The 21,925-nt window shown below is 41.6% G+C and overlaps 1 protein-coding gene across 3 annotated transcripts in view; it reads left to right on the top strand.

Annotated features, from left to right (window-relative positions):
- The window catches only part of nrxn2a (neurexin 2a), a 251,685-nt gene that overhangs the window by 115,783 nt on the left and 113,977 nt on the right, over positions 1-21,925 (top strand). The window lies entirely within an intron of this gene.

Genomic DNA, 21,925 nt, shown 5'->3' on the forward strand with positions numbered 1-21,925 from the left:
ACTTGCTGTAGTAGAAGTCATCAAAAGCTGCTTTCCTTATCATCTGGTGTTTTTTAGTTTATTTAATGCTCTTCTCTGCAATCTTTAAGACATCTGTTAATGTGCAAAAAAATAGAGGTTGTAAGTAGACATGCACTGAAAAAAATCAGCTGGTGACTGGTAAAGAGCAGTTTTTAGCTCCACTGGCCCTAAAAGGTGATCGGCTGATCGGAAACTCAAACATTCTATCTTTTCATTCAGTAATTGAATGAGCCACACCTTAAGTGCTAACAGGTTTTGCTAACAGCAATGCTCTTTAGTGTGAAATATTTTACTGTGGAAATAAAAGTTAGCTATTTAAAAAATCACAATAATTTTAATTAAAGCAAAGTTGCTGTTGTTATTTTTTTCTTAGTGAGTGTTCAACCTCTGTCTGTCATGGAAGATGTTAGATTTAAGGGTCACTGTTCTCGGACCTGTCAGCTAATTCATTAGATAAGATGTTAAACACAATTTAAAAAGTTAATTTTGTCTTTAGAACTATGTTTAAACATAGGACTCCGGATCATTTCGTCTCTTATCCATTTCATATTTTGCAGTTTTGGTCTCTTTGTATGCCACAGAATATTTCATATTGTCCATCCTTTAAGCTTCTGATAAGTTAGATATTTAGGCAAACTCAGAATCAGGTTTATTGGCCAAGTTTGTGTGCGCAAACAAGGAATATGACTTCATTTTTACACCAAAGTCAAATGGACACTACTTTTGAATACAGAAACTTTAGATGAAAATAAAGATAAAAAGAACAATTTGTACATGTGTGTTGACAGAATTGACTTAGTCACTGGATATAGATTTTAGTGACCAAGATGCAACGGCTCAAGTAGCGTGTTGGGGATTGTTGTTATGTTGGATAAGAGAAAGACGAGTGCAGTAAATGCTGGTTGACTGGAATACTATCTGACAATCTTTAACAACATCGCAGTTTCTTGTTTTTCTAATATCGTAAATGCCTAAATGCAAAGAGAAATACATGTAAATGAAATATTATCTTTACAGGTATGAAATGAAAGTAGCGAGGGACAAATTGGCGGAGGAACATTTACAGCAGCATGGCATAAAGAAAAGGTTTTGATTGCTGTTTATTGGGTCTTTAATTAAAGAGGACAGGTCAGGCATCTAAAATTTTCAAAAATCATCCCTTTATTTAATAGTTGTCTGTCATTTATTTAGGAAAACCATTTAATAGGCAATCAAATAATTTGATTCATCCAGGTCAAATGTCAGAGGTACACTTTATAAGATGTGACATTTGTTTTGTGAGCAACCCTTTTAGGAATACAGTTATTGACAGGAACATACACGCAAAAACCCAAAAAATAAATGTTAAACAAAAATGTTTGACAAATCATTAAGAAAAGAGAAAGAAAACATCACATTCCATTTTATTGAATAAAATGTCATATTGGACTTGAATTAAGATCTGTTCACGCTCCTTATTTTGGAGTTCTTGCTTCTTGTTGATGACACCTCATATGGGGAGAGCTTTTTCCAGCTAATATGTACAGATGCTGCAGTTGATAGGACATATGAGGGCTGCTGAAGATCTCTGCTGCCAAGTTCATGAGAGCAAAAACAACTTGTCCATTGCAAGGAACACTTTCAGAATTTCTGTGAAATTGGGAGGCTACATTGGCTTTTACATTCATTTAAACAAATTTTTGTATTCTAGTTTGCTCAACCCTTTATGAGTCATGCTGTATTAATTCATTTATTTACATATTTTAGTATTGATTATCATATATTTGGTCAAAACATTATGCATCAAGTTACTCAAACTATTTAAAGAACGTTAGGTCAAATCCTCCATGAGTTTAGAAAGTCATTTAATAACAATTTAATACAAATGAAAGATTAACAGGGTTGGAATTAGAGCCATGGTATTAACAGGGCTAAATGGATATGCTACTTTGGATTGCAGATCATAACAGTAATGTTAGAATTACAGTAACTGGGTTGGAAATTGATGCTTATTGTAGCTTTTTTCAGGAATTAATGTTAAGTTTAGTTATTATTAAATTTTTAAAAAAAGTAAAAAATTTTCTTGTTCTGATATAATGGGTTGTGTTGGTTAGAGCGAAACCCTTTTAAGGGCTGAAAAATTCAGAAAAAAAGGAAGACTGCCCTTTGGTCTACCAATGTTGTTAGATATTGCTTTAATGATGCAATTTCCTCTTCGTCATCTGACTCTTCCACTTCTGTCATCAATAGGTTTCAGTAACAGTGTTCCAACCATGCTAAGAACCACAACTTTAGTGCATTTTGTGCAATCATATGAAAATTCTGATTATTAAACTGATTCTTTTAACAATTACAGAAGACAAAATTCCACACGAAAGTGCTTTTAAAATGTACGTAAATGGTTTATTTGACTTGAGAGTTGATAATCAAAAGGTGAAAAAAATATTTTGGATAGGTCCAAAATGTGTTCTTGTTTTATGGGCCGGTCAGAATTCTGGGATGGCCAGTTATTGGTCTTCTTTAAAGACAAATCATAATCAGATGAATGTAGCAGCCACACATCAAAGCTTATAATGCTGGAGATCAGAAATTCTAGCACATCACAAGATGTTGCTAAGATTATTAAAATATATTTAGTTCCCGTGTGTTACTAGTTATGATGGTTTCATACAGCTTAGCTTTTTTACTCTTTTTTTTTTTTTTTTCTTTTTTATATTAAATGTAATACGTTAGAATGTTTGAGGGATGACTTTAGAGCTCAGTTTGAAAGCCTTGACCGTTAAAGCAAATCTTATCTTTTTTACAGTTGCACAAGAAAATATATGATTAAAAGGATGAAGTGAACCTTCATTACAAAACAGACATTCTTAGCAGAGTTTTTCTTTACATTTAAAGAACATTTTATGTGTTCCTTCAAAAACATAAGCTGATTTGTTGGTTTTCACTTCACATTGGTGTCTTGAAATCGACTCATTTCTCTGTTCACTTTCAATCACTTGTGAGTGTGTTTTTTTCCCCATATAAGTCTGTTTATGTTGTGACCTGTTTTATTTTAAACTGCAACAACATGCTGTTGATCCTAATTGCTCTTGAATAAGATGCCAGTTGAGATCCAGAATGTTGGTATGAGTTTTCTGTTCTGATTACAAGTTTATAGGGGAAACCACACAGATCTTCCCTCCATCTTTTGGTGAGTTTTCCTTTCCAACTCCAGATATCTGATGGTATTTTAGTTATTTTTGACGCATAGTCACATCATGTAAGCCACTTTGGCAAAACATTTCTTTTCCAAGTCGCGTTATTAACAGTAATATTTGGATGACGGAGACGGAGATGAAAACGCTTTTGATTTCAATGATGCATCAATATGATTAGGATATTTTGTCTTGATTCCTGTCTTTTAGTCCTTCCTGCTAATTTCTTTACCATTTCCCAGAAAAACATTTTTTCAATTTCAAATAAAATACAACCTTGATCTCATTTAATAGCAAAATAAAATATTCAACAAAAGCCCAATTTTAGTGCAGTATTTTGTGATTTTCATTTCTGCGTTTCTTGGAGGCCTTTCAATCATACCGGTGGTAAATGGCATGGCAGGCCGATATCAAAGGTCAAACCAATAGATCAGACTTTGGAGTAAATAACAAGCCTCATGCTTCACATTTAACCATCACTGAATCCGTTGAAACAAAACAAAATGTAGCTGCAATGGATAACAATGTATGGGGTAGCAGTGGTTTACACTCTTGCCGTGCATATTCTCCCCGTGCATAGATGGGTAATCCGGCTTCCTCATCCAGTCCAAAATCATGACTGTTAGGTTAATTGGTCTCTAAATTGTGTTTTCATGCATGGCTGTTTGTCCTCTCCGTTGACCTGTGATGGACTGGCAAGGGTAAGTGTCAAAGGGTGGGTGTAAGGGCAGTGATGAATGTGTGGGATTTTGTAATTGTATTCAGCATTAGATGTCAAAGCTTGCCTCTTTTTACACAACAAGGTAATTTTTGGTTAACTTTACAAACATCAAAGGCCCAAAAATGTGCTTTTTCTTAACTTTCTCCGAATGATCTGATGCATTTTCCTGCAATCAAAGATTAGAAAGAGACTGTCCTGTTTAACCATTTTATACAGGTCCTTCTCAAAATATTAGCATATTGTGATAAAGTTCATTATTTTCCATAATGTAATGATGAAAATTTAACATTCACATATTTTAGATTCATTGCACACTAACTGAAATATTTCAGGTCTTTTATTGTCTTAATACGGATGATTTTGGCATACAGCTCATGAAAACCCAAAATTCCTATCTCACAAAATTAGCATATTTCATCCGACCAATAAAAGAAAAGTGTTTTTAATACAAAAAACGTCAACCTTCAAATAATCATGTACAGTTATGCACTCAATACTTGGTCGGGAATCCTTTTGCAGAAATGACTGCTTCAATGCGGCGTGGCATGGAGGCAATCAGCCTGTGGCACTGCTGAGGTCTTATGGAGGCCCAGGATGCTTCGATAGCGGCCTTTAGCTCATCCAGAGTGTTGGGTCTTGAGTCTCTCAACGTTCTCTTCACAATATCCCACAGATTCTCTATGGGGTTCAGGTCAGGAGAGTTGGCAGGCCAATTGAGCACAGTGATACCATGGTCAGTAAACCATTTACCAGTGGTTTTGGCACTGTGAGCAGGTGCCAGGTCGTGCTGAAAAATGAAATCTTCATCTCCATAAAGCTTTTCAGCAGATGGAAGCATGAAGTGCTCCAAAATCTCCTGATAGCTAGCTGCATTGACCCTGCCCTTGACAAAACACAGTGGACCAACACCAGCAGCTGACACGGCACCCCAGACCATCACTGACTGTGGGTACTTGACACTGGACTTCTGACATTTTGGCATTTCCTTCTCCCCAGTCTTCCTCCAGACTCTGGCACCTTGATTTCCGAATGACATGCAGAATTTGCTTTCATCCGAAAAAAAGTACTTTGGACCACTGAGCAACAGTCCAGTGCTGCTTCTCTGTAGCCCAGGTCAGGCGCTTCTGCTGCTGTTTCTGGTTCAAACGTGGCTTGACCTGGGGAATGCGGCACCTGTAGCCCATTTCCTGCACACGCCTGTGCACGGTGGCTCTGGATGTTTCTACTCCAGACTCAGTCCACTGCTTCCGCAGGTCCCCCAAGGTCTGGAATCGGCCCTTCTCCACAATCTTCCTCAGGGTCCGGTCACCTCTTCTAGTTGTGCAGCGTTTTCTGCCACACTTTTTCCTTCCCACAGACTTCCCACTGAGGTGCCTTGATACAGCACTCTGGGAACAGCCTATTCGTTCAGAAATTTCTTTCTGTGTCTTACCCTCTTGCTTGAGAGTGTCAATAGTGGCCTTCTGGACAGCAGTCAGGTCGGCAGTCTTACCCATGATTGGGGTTTTGAGTGATGAACCAGGCTGGGAGTTTTAAAGGCCTCAGGAATCTTTTGCAGGTGTTTAGAGTTAACTCGTTGATTCAGATGATTAGGTTCATAGCTCGTTTAGAGACCCTTTTAATGATATGCTAATTTTGTGAGATAGGAATTTTGGGTTTTCATGAGCTGTATGCCAAAATCATCCGTATTAAGACAATAAAAGACCTGAAATATTTCAGTTAGTGTGCAATGAATCTAAAATATATGAATGTTAAATTTTCATCATGACATTATGGAAAATAATGAACTTTATCACAATATGCTAATATTTTGAGAAGGACCTGTACATAATAAATAATATAAACATCTGTGCTTATTATTTCTAGGTCATGGTTTCATTACCAGAATTAACAAGAATGATGTTCAGTGCTCAATTTCCAGCACTTCCTCCTCTAAACATATGGACTGTGTAATTATTGGTCAACCTTTGCAATTACAGATAATTGATATGGCATATTTATTATCTGCTTATGTTTGCATGTTGGCCTGTTTGTCACAGTAAAAAACTGAAACTGTAAGTACTAAAGAAATCTGTGTCAACTAATGCAATAACTGTGACTTCCCAAGACATGACATGAGCAATACAGTGTTGAAAGTCACCATGGGCAACCTCTGGTTTTAAATAAGAGTGGCAAAGCCGCTCAAGAGACTCTTTCACTAATCGACTTCTGTGTCCTCCCACTCGTCCCGGGCCATGTCAGTCAACACACAATAAGTCCCACTGCACATACAGTGAACAAACACGACACACTCCACCCAACATGACATAACCGTGGCTCTTATATCCATCAGCCATCTGCATGACAAAACCTATGTTCTTCAAAATTGTGTTAGCCTAATTTTTCTTTGTTCGTTTCCTTTGATACTATGGCTTTCAGATAATGTTGCAGAAAAGTGCAGCGGTCCTCCTCTGGTTCTGTATTTAACACGAATAGAGCTTTTATTCAGCAATTATTGGTAGTTTTTGGTATTACTAACCTTTTAGAATGAATAGAACCAAATAATCTTTGTAATTTATCCTCATTCTAATTTGATTAAAGATTTTAGAAACTTTTATTTTATTTAGTCATGTTAAATCTTGACTTCACTTTCCTTTGAGTATGATATGACACGGGTTATTTCTCGCACGTGTGTTAATCTTTGTAAATTAGGACGTAACTACAAAAAATAGCTACGGGGTAGAACAAGTCCATATCTACACTAAGAGCAATACATAAAACGTTGTAAACTAACTGAAACTGTGACAGCATCTGTAAAGTTCACTGTTTGATAACTGTATCAAAGAGTGGCATCTTGGAGTCTATGGAAGCAAATCGTTACCATATTTAAAATGAAAAAGCATTTTCAGAAATGCTTTTTCATTTTAAGAATGTGGCTGCATTGTTTGACTCATAAATGAAATTAGTAATCAATCATCCTATTTGCATTTTAATTTTCTTCTTCAACACTGCTCATTCTTTCACTTAATTAAAATGAAAAAGAAAAAGACATTTGAGATTTATTTTTTAAAATATGCCCCAGCAAATGGATACCAGAATTCAATTTGAAATGTAAAATTTGAAAATGAAAAAGCATTTCCAGAAATGCTTTTTCATTTTAAGAATGTGGCTGCGTTATTTGACCCATAAATAAAATCAGTAATCAATCATCCTATTTGCATTTGCATTTTCTTCTTCACGACTGCACATTTTATGCCATAATCAAAAAGAAAACAAAGCAGACATTGCTTTTTCGTTTTCGTGGTCTGCCCACAAAGTACTGCCCAGAACTCGAAAACGAAAAGCATTCCGAGCTGCGGGCGCAGAAGAGTGACGTCAGCAGCCGCTCTTCCTCAGCTCCCTGCTGACCGAGCTACCCATCTTGTTCGGTGGGAGGTGCTGTGCACGTCTGCAGTGCATTACATTGCAAACGGGCCGAGAAATTGATTGAATTGCCGCAGGGCCGAGCTCAATTTGTGGCAGTGGCAGGCAGAACTGGTAGTTTCGGTGGCACCGGAACTGCCACAGCTTGCCGCACCGTGGCACGGGATTCCGCGAGGATGCCAGTAGGTGCCAGACCGGCCGTAAAAGCTTGCCAATGCGGTTGCCGCTGTTTTTGTGGAAGCTGATGCTGATTATCGGCAAATGGGATGTCATTATTGTTATAGCCTGTTACCTTTAAATAATGATTTCATTATTGATTATTATTTAATAAACAGCTTTAGACCCATAACATAAGGTGATTGTATTTACTTGACATGGAAAATAAATAGCACTATGTGTTTGTGTGACGTGTTGAAAGGATGACGATTTATTGCACAAACCGCCGGTTTATTATAGAGCATGAGCGGCTATTCTGAATCGTCACTCACAGCAAAATATATATAAATGCTTAAAAATACGCTGGATGTCCCAGGCCATAAGTCTGCCACAAGGATGCCACAGCCTGCCACCGGAACTACCAGTTCTGCCTGTCACTGCCACAAATTGAGCTCGGCCCTGCTGCAATTCAATCAATTTCTCGGCACGTTTGCAATGTAATGCAATGCAGACATGCACAGCGCCCCCTACTGAACAAGATGGGTAGCTCGGTCAGCAGGGAGCTGAGGAAGAGCGGCTGCTGACGTCACTCTGCTGCGCCCGCAGCTCGGAATGCTTTTTCATTTTCGAGTTCTGGGCAGTACTTTGCGGGCAGACCACGAAAACAAAAAAGCAATGTCTGCTTTGTTTTCTTTTTGATTATGGCATAAAATGTGCAGTCGTGAAGAAGAAAATGCAAATGCAAATAGGATGATTGATTACTGATTTTATTTATGGGTCAAATAACGCAGTCACATTCTTAAAATGAAAAAGCATTTCTGGAAATGCTTTTTCATTTTCAAATTTTACATTTCAAATTGAATTCTGGTATCTATTTGCTGGGGCATATTTTAAAAAATAAATCTCAAATGTCTTTTTCTTTTTCATTTTAATTTAGTGAAGGAATGAGCAGTCTGGAAGAAGAAAATGCAAATGCAAATAGGATTATTGATAACTAATTTAATTTATGAGTCAAACAATGCAGCCACATTCTTAAAATGAAAAAGCATTTCTGAAAATGCTTTTTCATTTGAAATATGGTAACGATTTGCTTCCATAAACGATTTGCTTCCATAGGAGTCACTCTCTAACTGCTGTAATCCTTGGAGCTTTGGTTTGCTTTTGTTATTTTGGTTTGGAGTTTTTGAGGTGCTTTGTTTCTGTATATTCTTGTGATTTATGTTCCCGTTAATAACTGTGCTTACTCTGTTTCTGTTTAGTTACACATTCCCTGTTATCCCTCTAAAGTTTATTAGTCATTCCTCGTAATAATTTCCCTCAGTTCCCTTCCACACACTTGTTTATCAACCACCTATTACTCATCTAGTTATCGCCTCCAAAGCATGTATACCTCCATTCTCAGTTACTCCTTCATCAAGTCCTCTGGTTAGTCCCCGGGTCCTCCCTGAAACAATGTCTGTTATGGTTCTGGTCAATGTTTTCAGAAAGATTAAATCTTTCTCTCTTGTGGTTTTAAAGACAAATGTGATATTTAACTTGGAAAAAGGGGAAAAAAATGTGTGGGGGTGTACTGTGTTGCTCGATAAAGTGTTATTTTTCATTTGACCTTCATATCAGGTGGAATCATTTACAATTACAAGTCCCAGACGCGATAATCCAGGATAGAGGTTTAGACTTAATCTTGAGCTTTGGGACAGAGGCTGAAGAAAATATATTGCTGTTCATACCACGATGACCTACAAGGAATGGAGTTTAAAGATGTGGTTTTTACTGGAGTCTAAAAAGTAAAGGTTTTACCTTGCTTGGGTTCAAACAGAGACATTTCCTAAAAACTCTGCCAATGTGCTTTTCATCCCCATATATGCAGCCCTCATTTCCATAGAAAGACTTCTCATTTACTTGACACAAACGTTACGGGCTAGCAATGAATGTTTATGTTCCAGATCCATTTAAGTATCTACAATTAAACAGCCTAATGCAAAGTCAGTATGTTGTATTGGAGATACAAATGAGCATCTGTCATAGCAGCGTTCATTTCACAGTTCCAACTAATCAAACATTAAATTCAGTGCAGCTTGTGGAAATTGTCTTAAGTTTTTGAAAATGAGCATGGCGGTCTGTAGAAAATGATATTAGCAGATCACTGTGAGGTTTTAGTACATGTTTCAGAAAGTTAGCTACTGCAGATTAAACAGTTTTTAAACAGCTTTTATCTACAATTAATGACATGTCTTCTGTTGGCTCACCATAATTATTTTCATTGGACAAGTTCAGGCTCTGACTTCTGCATATATTAAAAATAATAAGATCCTACCTGCCACGGCACACTGTTTAAATATTACCAAATGGAAATAAAGCCAAAATTGAAAATTATAGTTATTTGAAAGGTGAATGCAAAAAATCCTACCATTTTTAGTGTTGTTTTGCTTTGTTTTTCTTTAAACAAACACGTTTCCTGACCTTCTGGAATAAGAACTAAAGCTGCAAAATATAGCAACATAGCAAATTTTCATTGCTATATGAATGTATGGAAAATTGCAATCACAGAACACTACTTCAGTACAATCTTTGGTAAGGTAACATGGTTCACGTTCCATGCATTCATGCTTTCCATGCAAATAATATACAGGTCCTTCTCAAAAAATTAGCATATTGTGATAAAGTTCATTATTTTCTATAATATCATGATGAAAATTTAACAGTCATATATTTTAGATTCATTGCACACTAACTGAAATATTTCAGGTCTTTTATTGTCTTAATACGGATGATTTTGGCATACAGCTCATGAAAACCCAAAATTCCTATCTCACAAAATTAGCATATTTCATCCGACCAATAAAAGAAAAGTGTTTTTAATACAAAAAACGTCAACCTTCAAATAATCATGTACAGTTATGCACTCAATACTTGGTCGGGAATCCTTTTGCAGAAATGACTGCTTCAATGCAGCGTGGCATGGAGGCAATCAGCCTGTGGCACTGCTGAGGTGTTATGGAGGCCCAGGATGCTTCAATAGCGGCCTTTAGCTCATCCAGAGTGTTGGGTCTTGAGTCTCTCAACGTTCTCTTCACAATATCCCACAGATTCTCTATGGGGTTCAGGTCAGGAGAGTGTGCAGGCCAATTGAGCACAGTGATACCATGGTCAGTAAACCATTTACCAGTGGTTTTGGCACTGTGAGCAGGTGCCAGGTCGTGCTGAAAAATGAAATCTTCATCTCCATAAAGCTTTTCAGCAGATGGAAGCATGAAGTGCTCCAAAATCTCCTGATAGCTAGCTGCATTGACCCTGCTCTTGATAAAACACAGTGGACCAACACCAGCAGCTGACACGGCACCCCAGACCATCACTGACTGTGGGTACTTGACACTGGACTTCTGGCATTTTGGCATTTCCTTCTCCCCAGTCTTCTTCCAGACTCTGGCACCTTGATTTCCGAATGACATGCAGAATTTGCTTTCATCCGAAAAAAGTACTTTGGACCACTGAGCAACAGTCCAGTGCTGCTTCTCTGTAGCCCAGGTCTGGGGAATGTGGCACCTGTAGCCCATTTCCTGCACACGCCTGTGCACGGTGGCTCTGAATGTTTCTACTCCAGACTCAGTCCACTGGTTCCGCAGGTCCCCCAAGGTCTGGAATCGGCCCTTCTCCACAATCTTCCTCAGGGTCTGGTCACCTCTTCTCGTTGTGCAGCGTTTTCTGCCACACTTTTTCCTTCCCACAGACTTCCAACTGAGGTGCCTTGATACAGCACTCTGGGAACAGCCTATTCGTTCAGAAATTTCTTTCTGTGTCTTACCCTCTTGCTTGAGGGTGTCAATGGTGGCCTTCTGGACAGCAGTCAGGTCGGCAGTCTTACCCATGATTGGGGTTTTGAGTGATGAACCAGGCTGGGAGTTTTAAAGGCCTCAGGAATTTTTTGCAGGTGTTTTGAGTTAACTCGTTGATTCAGATGATTAGGTTCATAGCTCGTTTAGAGATCCTTTTAATGATATGCTAATTTTGTGAGATAGGAATTTTGGGTTTTCATGAGCTGTATGCCAAAATAATCTGTATTAAGACAATAAAAGACCTGAAATATTTCAGTTAGTGTGCAATGAATCTAAAATATATGAATGTTAAATTTGCATCATGACATTATGGAAAATAATGAACTTTATCACAATATGCTAATTTTTTGAGAAGGACCTGTATTTGGCCAGTTGAATGGGCTTTTACTGTCTTTGTTGCCACATCTATCTGAACAAGGTGATAAACGATGCAGAAAATTGTAAGGAATGATACATTGGTACAAAATAGTTAGGAAACTGCATTAATCACAGGTTCCAGAAGGATATCACTATTACATGTTTTCCCAATATTGTGCATCTTTAATAAAAAAAACAAAAAAAACAATGCAAAACCCCCTCTTACAGAGACAATAACCCTAATAAATACGTTTTCTGACTACTTTATCACTAAAAACAAATCAAAAGCTCTTCCTATCTACAGTGGCTTAGAGAGAAGATTTTTACTGGGTGGCCAAGATGGGAACCTAAGCAACTGGGGCGTGGCCAAGACAGGAAGAACCTTTATGAACAAAATACAATACATAAGCCAATCTTTTCCTGCTCCATAACCCCAAACAGGAATTAGCAGGTATAGAAAACAGCTGAATCATTAATATACATGGATTCAAAATTGAATCCAGGTACTTGTAACAAAATATGCATATCTAAATGTGGCATAAACCAATTAAAAAAAAATGTTATTAGTCTTGCAGTGACCAAAGTGTTTCTCCTGCTACAGTGTTTTCATATTAACTATTATAACAACAGGCTATGCTTTTATTTATCTCAAAAGAGATAAATTGTCCTGTTTTGGTGAATGCTTGAATAAAGTTGTATGATCCGTACTCGTACTCGTACTCGTCGTCTTCCGCTTATCCGGGACCGGGTCGCGTGGGCAGCAGACTCAGCAGAGACGCCCAGACGTCCCTCTCTCCAGACACCTCCTCCAGCTCCTCCAGAGGGAGCCCAAGGCGTTCCCAGGCCAGCCGAGAGACATAGTCCCTCCAGCGTGTCCTGGGCCGTCCCCTGGGCCTCCTCCCGATGGGACGTGCCTGGAACACCTCCCGAGGAAGGCGTCCAGGAGGCATCCGGTATAGATGCCCGAGCCACCTCAACTGGCTCCTCTCGATGTGGAGGAGCAGCGGCTCTACTCCGAGCCCCTCCCGGATGGCCGAGCTCCTCACCCTATCTCTAAGGGAGTGCCCGGCCACCCTACGGAGGAACCTCATTTCAGCCGCTTGTATCCGGGATCTCGTTCTTTCGGTCATGACCCAAAGTTCATGGCCATAGGTGAGGGTAGGAACGTAGACCGACCGGTAAATTGAGAGCTTTGCTTTTCGGCTCAGCTCTCTCTTCACCACAACGGACCGGCACAGCGCCCCCATTATTGTGGCAGCCGCACCGATCCGTCTGTGGATTTCCCGCTCCATTCTTCCCTCACTCGTGAACAAGACCCCAAGATACTTAAACTCCTCAACGTGACACAGGAACTCCCCTCCAACCTAAAGAGGACAAGCCACCCTTTTCCGGTCGAGTACCATGGCCTCAGACTTGGAGGAGCTGATCCTCATCCCAGCCGCTTCACACTCGGCTGCGAACTGCCACACCGCATGCTGTAGGTCTTGGCTACAGGGGGACAGCAGGACCACGTCATCCGCAAAAAGAAGAGACGAAATCCACTGGTCCCCAAACCAGACCCCCTCCAGCCCTTGGCTGCATCTAGAAATCCTGTCCATAAAAGTTATGAATAGGACCGGTGACAAAGGGCAGCCCTGCCGGAGTCCAACATGCACCGGGAACACGTCCGACTTGGTGCCGGCAATGCGGACCAAACTCCTGCTCCGCTCGTACAAGGACCGGATGGCCCCTAATAAAGGGCCCCCGATTCCATACTCCTGGAGCACCCCCACAGGGCATCACAAGGGACACAGTCGAATGCATGTGAACCAGTTGGGCAAACTCCCATGAACCCTCAAGCACCCTGTAGACGGTATAGAGCTGATCCAGTGTTCCACGACCGGGACGAAAACCACACTGCTCCTCCTGAAGCCGAGGTTCGACTATCGGCCGGACTCTCCTCTCCAATACCCTGGCGTAGGCCTTACCAGGGAGGCTGAGGAGTGTGATCCCCCTGTAGTTGGAACACACCCTCCGGTCCCCCTTCTTATGAAGGGGGACCACCACTCCAGTCTGCCAGTCCAGAGGCACTGTCCCCGACCGCCACACAATGTTGAACTGGCGTGTCAACCATGACAGCCCTACAACATCCAGAAACTTGAGGTACTCAGGGCGGATCTCATTCACCCCCGAAGCCTTGCCACCGCGGAGCTTTTTAACCACCTCGGTGACTTCAGCCTGGGTGATGAAAGAGTCCAACCCCGAGTCCCCAGCCTCTGTTTCCACCAGGGAATGCGTGATGGAAGGATTGAGGAGATCCTCGAAGTACTCCTTCCACCGCCCGATAATGTCCTCAGTCGAGGTCAGCAGTCTCCCACTCCCACTATAAACAGTGTTGGCGAAGCACTGCTTCCCCCTCCTGAGGCGCCGGACGGTTTGCCAGAATCGCTTCGAGGCCAACCGGTAGTCCTTCTCCATGGCCTCACCGAACTCCTCCCAGGCCCGAGTTTTTGCCTCTGTCACAGCCCGGGCCGCAGCACGCTTGGCCTCATGGTACCCGTCAGCCGCCTCAGGAGTCCCACAAGCCAGCCACAGCCGATAGGACTCCTTCTTCAGCTTGACAGCATCCCTTACTGCTGTTGTCCACCACTGGGTTCTGGGATTGCCACCGCGACAGGCACCGCAGACCTTACGGCCGCAGCTACGGGCAGCAGCATCGACAATAGATGTGGAGAACATGGTCCACCCGGACTCTATGTCTCCAACATCCCCCGGGATCTGGTCGAAGCTCTCCCGGAGGTGGGGGAGTTGAATACATCCCTGGCCGAGGGCTCCGCCAGGCGTTCCTAGCAGACCCTCACTATGCGCTTGGGCCTGCCAAGTCTGTCCGGCTTTCTCCTCCTCCAGCGGATCCAACTCACTACCAGGTGGTGATCAGTGGACAGCTCAGCCCCTCTCTTCACCCGAGTGTCCAAAACATGCGGCCGAAGGTCTGACGATACGACAACAAAGTCGATCATCGACCTCCTGCCTAGGGTGTCCTGGTGCCAAGTGCACTGATGGACACCCTTATGTTTGAACATGGTGTTCGTTATGGACAATCCGTGACTAGCACAGAAGTCCAATAACAAAACACCACTTGGATTCAGATCGGGGTGCCATTCCTCCCGATCACGCCTCTCCAGGTGTCATTGTCATTCCCCACGTGGGCGTTGAAGTCCCCCAGCAGAATAATGGATTCCCCGGGAGGGGCATTATCCAACACCCCCGACAGGGACGCCAAGAAGGCCGGGTACTCTGCACTACCACTCGGCCCGTAGGCTGAAATGATAGTCAGAGACCTCTCCCCAACCCGAAGGCGCAGGGATACAACCCTCTCATCCACTGGGGTAAACCCCAACACGAGACGGCTGAGCTGGGGGGCAACAAGCAAACCCACAACAGCCCGCCGCCTCTCCCCGTTGGCCACTCCAGAGTAGAAGAGAGTCCAAACCCTCTCAAGGAGATGGGTTCCAGAGCCCACGCTGTGCGTGGAGGAGAGCCCGACTATTTCTAGTCGATATCTCTCGACCTCCCGCACCAGCTCAGGCTCCTTCCCCCCCAGCGAGGTGACATTCCACGTCCCTAGAGCCAGCCTAAGCATCCAGGGATCGGGCCGCTGAGGTCTCCACCTTCGTCCGCCACCCAATCCTCTTTGCACCGGTCCCTCACGGTTCCCCCTGCAGGTAGTGGGCCCACTGGGGGATGGCCTCGCATCTCTCGTTTGGGCTTGGCCCGGCCGGATCCCGCGAGGAGCAACCCGGCCACCAGGCCCTCTCCGACGAGTTCCAACCCCAGGCCTGGCTCCAGGGTGGGACCCCGGCTCCGCCGTACCGGGCGACGTCACGTGCCTCGATATTTTGGTCCTCATGAGGGATTCTTGAACCACTCTTTGTCTGACCCATCACCTAGAGCCTGTTTGCCATGGGAGACCCTACCAGGGGCATTTAGGCCCCAGACAACATAGCCTCTAGGATCATTTGAGCACTCAAACCACTCCACCACGTTAAGGTGGTGGTTCAAGGAGGGGTTGTATGAACCGATCCATGTCAAATGATTTCTAGCTTCAATGCTCAGAAAACCCAGGTTGCTCAGTCTGTCATTACATTGTTGAGGGCAAATGGGGTTTGATTAGTTTAAAAGCTGAAAAGCTTCTCTTACATGCTGCTCTATCCCCATGATGATGTGAAAACAGATGCTGGAGTATTTGGGAGAGAGAAATGTCTTTTCAAACTGGTAAGAGGAGTCTTGGCTTTCTTTAGTTGGTGTTGACGCATCTTTGCCATTGTGTGAGGAAAAACTTTTAACTGAGGCTGAGATGGACTGGCTCTAACAGACTCTGAAACATCTGGAAATTACAGCAAAGTGAATGTGTCAGTTAAAAGAATTGGCGTCACATTAAAAATATTTTATCAATTACATTTCACATAAAAAAAAAACAATACCACCCCCCACAATCACACACACACACGCGCACACTATAGGCGCTCCAGTGCGCGCCCCCTCCAGAACGTGCTGGAGCGCGATTGCTTTCATTTAATGTGTGTTGTCCTCTGATGAGAGGGAGCTAAAGATGGAAAGGCAGAAAGGCAAGCTCCCCGGGGCACATAACAGAAAACGGAAGAGGAAGAAGGATATAGATGTCATAGGGATGACAAAAAGCTTTCCAAAGTGGTCAAAAGACTTTAGATAAGTTATGTTTGTGTATCAAGAGGAGACTTGTAAACTATTCAGGTTAGCTTATCTTATAGTAGTACAATGACAGGTCACTGTTGTCTAGCAACTGTGTACTGATCAGTATTTACAATATAACAGATCATGATCAAGAAAAATAAATGAAATTGTTTGTGGTTATTTTGTTGTTCAGACAGTAATCATTTGTTTAACTAGATGTTGAATCATAAGACAGATAAATTATAGAATGTGGTAGTGATACACTTGAGTTTAAATGTCTTCACTCAGATATAACACTACAGTGCTGTTGTGATGTACAGGCGTTGGACAATGAAACTGAAACACCTGTCATTTTAGTGTGGGAGGTTTCATGGCTAAATTGGACCAGCCTGGTAGCCAGTCTTCATTGATTGCACATTGCACCAGTAAGAGCAGAGTGTGAAGGTTCAATTAGCAGGGTAAGAGCACAGTTTTGCTCAAAATATTGAAATGCACACAACATTATGGGTGACATACCAGAGTTCAAAAGAGGACAAATTGTTGGTGCACGTCTTGCTGGCGCATCTGTGACCAAGACAGCAAGTCTTTGTGATGTATCAAGAGCCACGGTATTCAGGGTAATGTCAGCATACCACCAAGAAGGACCAACCACATCCAACAGGATTAACTGTGGACGCAAGAGGAAGCTGTCTGAAAGGGATGTTCGGGTGCTAACCCGGATTGTATCCAAAAAACATAAAACCATGGCTGCCCAAATCACGGCAGAATTAAATGTGTACCTCAACTCTCCTGTTTCCACCAGAACTGTCCGTCGGGAGCTCCACAGGGTCAATATACACGGCCGGGCTGCTATAGCCAAACCTTTGGTCACTCATGCCAATGCCAAACGTCGGTTTCAATGGTGCAAGGAGCACAAATCTTGGGCTGTGGACAATGTGAAACATGTATTGTTCTCTGATGAGTCCACCTTTACTGTTTTCCCCACATCCGAGAGAGTTACGGTGTGGAGAAGCCCCAAAGAAGCGCACCACCCAGACTGTTGCATGCCCAGAGTGAAGCATGGGGGTGGATCAGTGATGATTTGGGCTGCCATATCATGGCATTCCCTTGGCCCAATACTTGTGCTAGATGGGCGCTTCACTGCCAAGGACTACCGAACCATTCTTGAGGACCATGTGCATCCAATGGTTCAAACATTGTATCCTGAAGGCGGTGCCACGTATCAGGATGACAATGCACCAATACACACAGCAAGACTGGTGAAAGATTGGTTTGATGAACATGAAAGTGAAGTTGAACATCTCCCATGGCCTGCACAGTTTCCAGATCTAAATTTTATTGAGCCACTTTGGGGTGTTTTGGAGGAGCGAGTCAGGAAATGTTTTCCTCCACCAGTATCACATAGTGACCTGGCCTCTATCCTGCAAGAAGAATGGCTTAAAATTCCTCTGACCACTGTGCAGGACTTGTATATGTCATTCCCAAGACGAATTGATGCTGTATTGGCCGCAAAAGGAGGCCCTACATCATACTAATAAATTATTGTGGTCTAAAACCAGGTGTTTCAGTTTCATTGTCCAACCCCTGTATCGGATGAGTCTGATCGGATGCAGCGTTCAATCAGTAACTGATATGTGACAAGGATATCATTTAAAATTAAAATTTCATGTTTTTTATATATGTGTTTTAACTGCTTTATTTTTGGAACCTCCTCAACACAAAGCTCGTGTCATTTAGCTTTGAGGATGGAGAGAGAGAAGACTTGTGTCTAATGTGTCTGCATATCCTTTTAGAAAGTAGGTGGTTTGCAGCCTTGCTTAAATGTAAAAGCACAGGCTAAATTTAAGTTTATCTTGGACACACACAAACCAATGTTTCCCCTAGGATTGTCCTCCTGGAGGGGCAAGGAGCAACCGACACAAACACCTAAATAAGACATGTATTTGCAGTCTTTGAGATCCCATGTGTAATTTAAATCATGAGTCCATATGAGGTGATTGGTCATAGGGATTCTGTTTTAACCAAGAATGTTTTTTTTACCAAGATTTAAAATCATTGCTCATCTTTTCTTTTTCTATATCTTTTTCTAACAAATAAAAAGTTCTGTATCTGCTGCAACAGCTAGAGTTCATCCCGAAACATTAATATTCCTGGCGAGTTTAGATAAAAAGCTATATTTTAATTTTACCAACATGTTTCTTCTCAATTAAATTAAAATACAAATTTAGGAGCATTCAACCCAGAGTCAGGATTTGAATAAGAAAATCTGTGAAATGAGCTAAAGATTAAGGTGATGGCAAGGAGGATTTCAGAACTCTGAAGACATTGTGCCGTTTGCAAATAATGAATTGTCAAAAATACTTGAAACATTCAAAAGGCTTGTCAGCAACTATAAAAAATGTTTCATTGCCAATAGAGGCTTTTGCATTTACTATTGTGAAGGATGTAAGTAAATGTGGATAGGCCTTTTTTGTTGGGTATAAAAAAAACTGATGAAATAGTGGACTTTGGAGAGAATAGATGACATAATGTGTGTTTTCATCTGGGCCCATCTCCAAAAATCAACAATAACAATAAACAATACACTGATGAAACATTTATTCTGGACATAGTATAGAAGGTGTTTCTTTGGTACAAAGCAGAGAACTTTGCATAAACCTCTCAGGAGCTAAAAGTAATAAACTTGAGACAAAACCATTTTTCACACATCACTTAGTACCTCAAGAAATGTAGAACTATTACCTAAAATATAGATAAGCATTTTTTTTTATAGTTTTATAGTTAATTGCATATTCTTAGGCTACAAAGTTCAAGTGTTTATTTCATTATGTTCTCTTGTGTTTTCTGTGATTGGCTGGTGGTGTGGTTCATTTATATATACTTTGTCAAGTTGCAAGCACAGAGACAGTGCCAGGTGTGACCACAAAGCAGGCGGAGCAGGAGTCAGAGTTGAGCATGTGCCAGAACACATACTGAGTTAGGTTTAATATGGCAAAAATACAAGAAGATGGCCGCCCATTAATCCATCTTCCCCTTATTGGGCCCCAGGGGCAATAGATTTATGAGTGAAACACAGACAACTTTTCCTACTTCATTTCGGAGTATCTAAAGGTGTTCCCATGCCAACAGGGACAAATTGTTTCTCCAGCAGGTTCGGGGTCTTCCCCAGGGTCTCCTCCAATAGGATGTGGCCAGAGAATCTTGAAAGAGAGGTGCCCAGGAGGCATCTTTATATGATTCCTAAGCCACCTCAACTGACTCCTTTCGATGTGCAGGAACTTGATTTAGAGCCCCCCTTGAATTCAGATGCTCAAAGTTTGGTCCTCTGCCTATTTCTATAGTAAGGTACAGCCACCCAGAAGGAGCCCATTTCAGCCTCTTGTATCTCGGTTATGATCCTTTCGTTTAAGATTCATATCTAATCACCGCAGGTGAGGGTTGAAACGTTCACAGACAGATAAATGGAGAGCTTTGTTTTTTGACTCCACAGTTCTTCTCCACAGTAAATGGTAAATGGCCTGCACCTGTAAAGTGCTTTATCAAGTTCCGAAAGACCCCAAAGCTCCTTACACTACAATCATTGGTCATTCATACCCACATTCACAGACTGACAGTGGTAAGCTACATTGTAGCCACAGCTACCCTGGGGCAAACTAAGAGAAGTGGGGCTGCCATACATTTGGCGCCACCAAGATCTCTGACCACCATCATCAGGCAAAACGGGTGAAGGGTCTTGCCACGACGACTGAGACAGACAGAGCGGGGTTTGAACCGGCAACCCAGCGGTTACAGGACAAACCCCTACCACTGTTGCCACTGTCGCCCCAGTAGACATAAATAGCACCTGCATCACTGCAGACAAGATGATTGTCAATTGTGAACAAGGCACCACAATACCAGAACTCCTGCACTTGAGGCAGAGCCTCGACCTTTAAGGAGCAGTATACCATGTCCTTTTTAAGAGCCATTGTCTAAGAGGAGCGAGTCTTTATCCCTGCTGCTTCACATTCAGCTCCACTGCACGTTGAAACACATTATCCGTGAAAAGCAAAGATGAAACCCAAGAGATTCTATTCTTCAGATCCTGTTCATGAAAGCCAAAAACAGGGACCAGGACAAGAAATAGACAAGCCCTTCAGCCTTGTCCAACCTGCTTTTGAAAAGAGCTTGATGTTGAGCTGAGAACGCGGACAAAGCTCTTTACTTTCTTAAGATCCACAAAACTGCCATACAATTGGTGCCAATCTGTGGCGCCTATTGTATGGCAGCCCCACATCTGTCAGTTTGCCCCAGGGCACCTGAAGCTAAAATGTAGCCTATCACTGTTAGTGTGTAAATGTGTGTATGAATGAGTGGATGACTGATTGTAGTGAAAACCGCTTCGGAGTCCTCAGAATTGACAAAGAGCTATACAAGTGCAGGCCATTTACCATTTATGAAAACAACGGTGGACCAGACAGCCAGTTGGTTAACAACCTAAGCACTTTTACAAAAGTATCAATTTGGTCCACTGTTCTATGGCCAAAATATTCAACCATTTCTTTTTTGACAATAAAAGCTAAACAGTATTAGTGATAGAGTTTTTCAGGTCCTAAAATGTTAGCCTGCATTCAAATCCTATTTATGGATAAAAACAAATTCATTATTTAATAAACTTTACCCCATGTCAGACTGAGCAACACTACACTTTTACAGCATTCAGCCCTTCAGCCTTGTGCAAAAAACACATTAGACAATTATATAGATGTGAGAAGAAGTCAAGCGCCTGAGGGAAAAATGTACTTTTTGGCTTATTTTTGTTTCTGTCCTTGCAGTCTCGCACATTGGGTTTTGTGTGGCACACTTGAATGGTTTTTCTCAGAAGAGCAGCATTACTGCTCAGATACTAAAAACTCAAGTAAACATAATTAAATACTAATCTGTTTTTATGTTAATGCTGCATTAGAAGTGCCATCAGTAATCAGATCTGATTACTTTTCTTACCCTGTTCAGCGATTCCCTTTGGGATTAATAAAGTATTTTTGAATTGAATTGAATTGATATTTGAAGGGAAACTATGCCAGAATTTATATGGTGACACTGAAAAAATGAGTCATGTAGTTTAATAAACTGATATAAAGCAGTTTTATGTCTAAAGAGATACTGAGGGTGCTCTTCTATCAACTGCGCATATAAGATTGTGAGCTGGCAAAATAAAAATAAAAATTATTGAACTGAATACATTTTAAAAAAAAGTGTTTGTAAGATACACAAAAAGAAAATGCCAATGTTATTTTTTATTGAATAAATTGAGTCAGACTTAGTGCTGTTTGCTATTGATAGTTCACTGTTCATAGGCCAAATGAGGATTTTCCCCGTCAGTGTAATTTAAATGTCAAAGTATGACATTATAAGAAATGTGAAGCAACTTCAAAATGGCATGATGAAATCAAATACAGAGACGAGTTGCGCAATTTATTTTAATTTTCACAAAGCATCTGTTAAAAGATTCTACATTGTCTTAATTTTAATAGCTTTCATTTTAGTAAGAGAGAATAAAAGCTTTGACTCCTGGGGCTCAGCCGGGCTCA

Source organism: Girardinichthys multiradiatus, chromosome 11 (assembly GCF_021462225.1).
Source record: "Girardinichthys multiradiatus isolate DD_20200921_A chromosome 11, DD_fGirMul_XY1, whole genome shotgun sequence".
In the NCBI taxonomy this organism is placed as follows: domain Eukaryota; kingdom Metazoa; phylum Chordata; class Actinopteri; order Cyprinodontiformes; family Goodeidae; genus Girardinichthys; species Girardinichthys multiradiatus.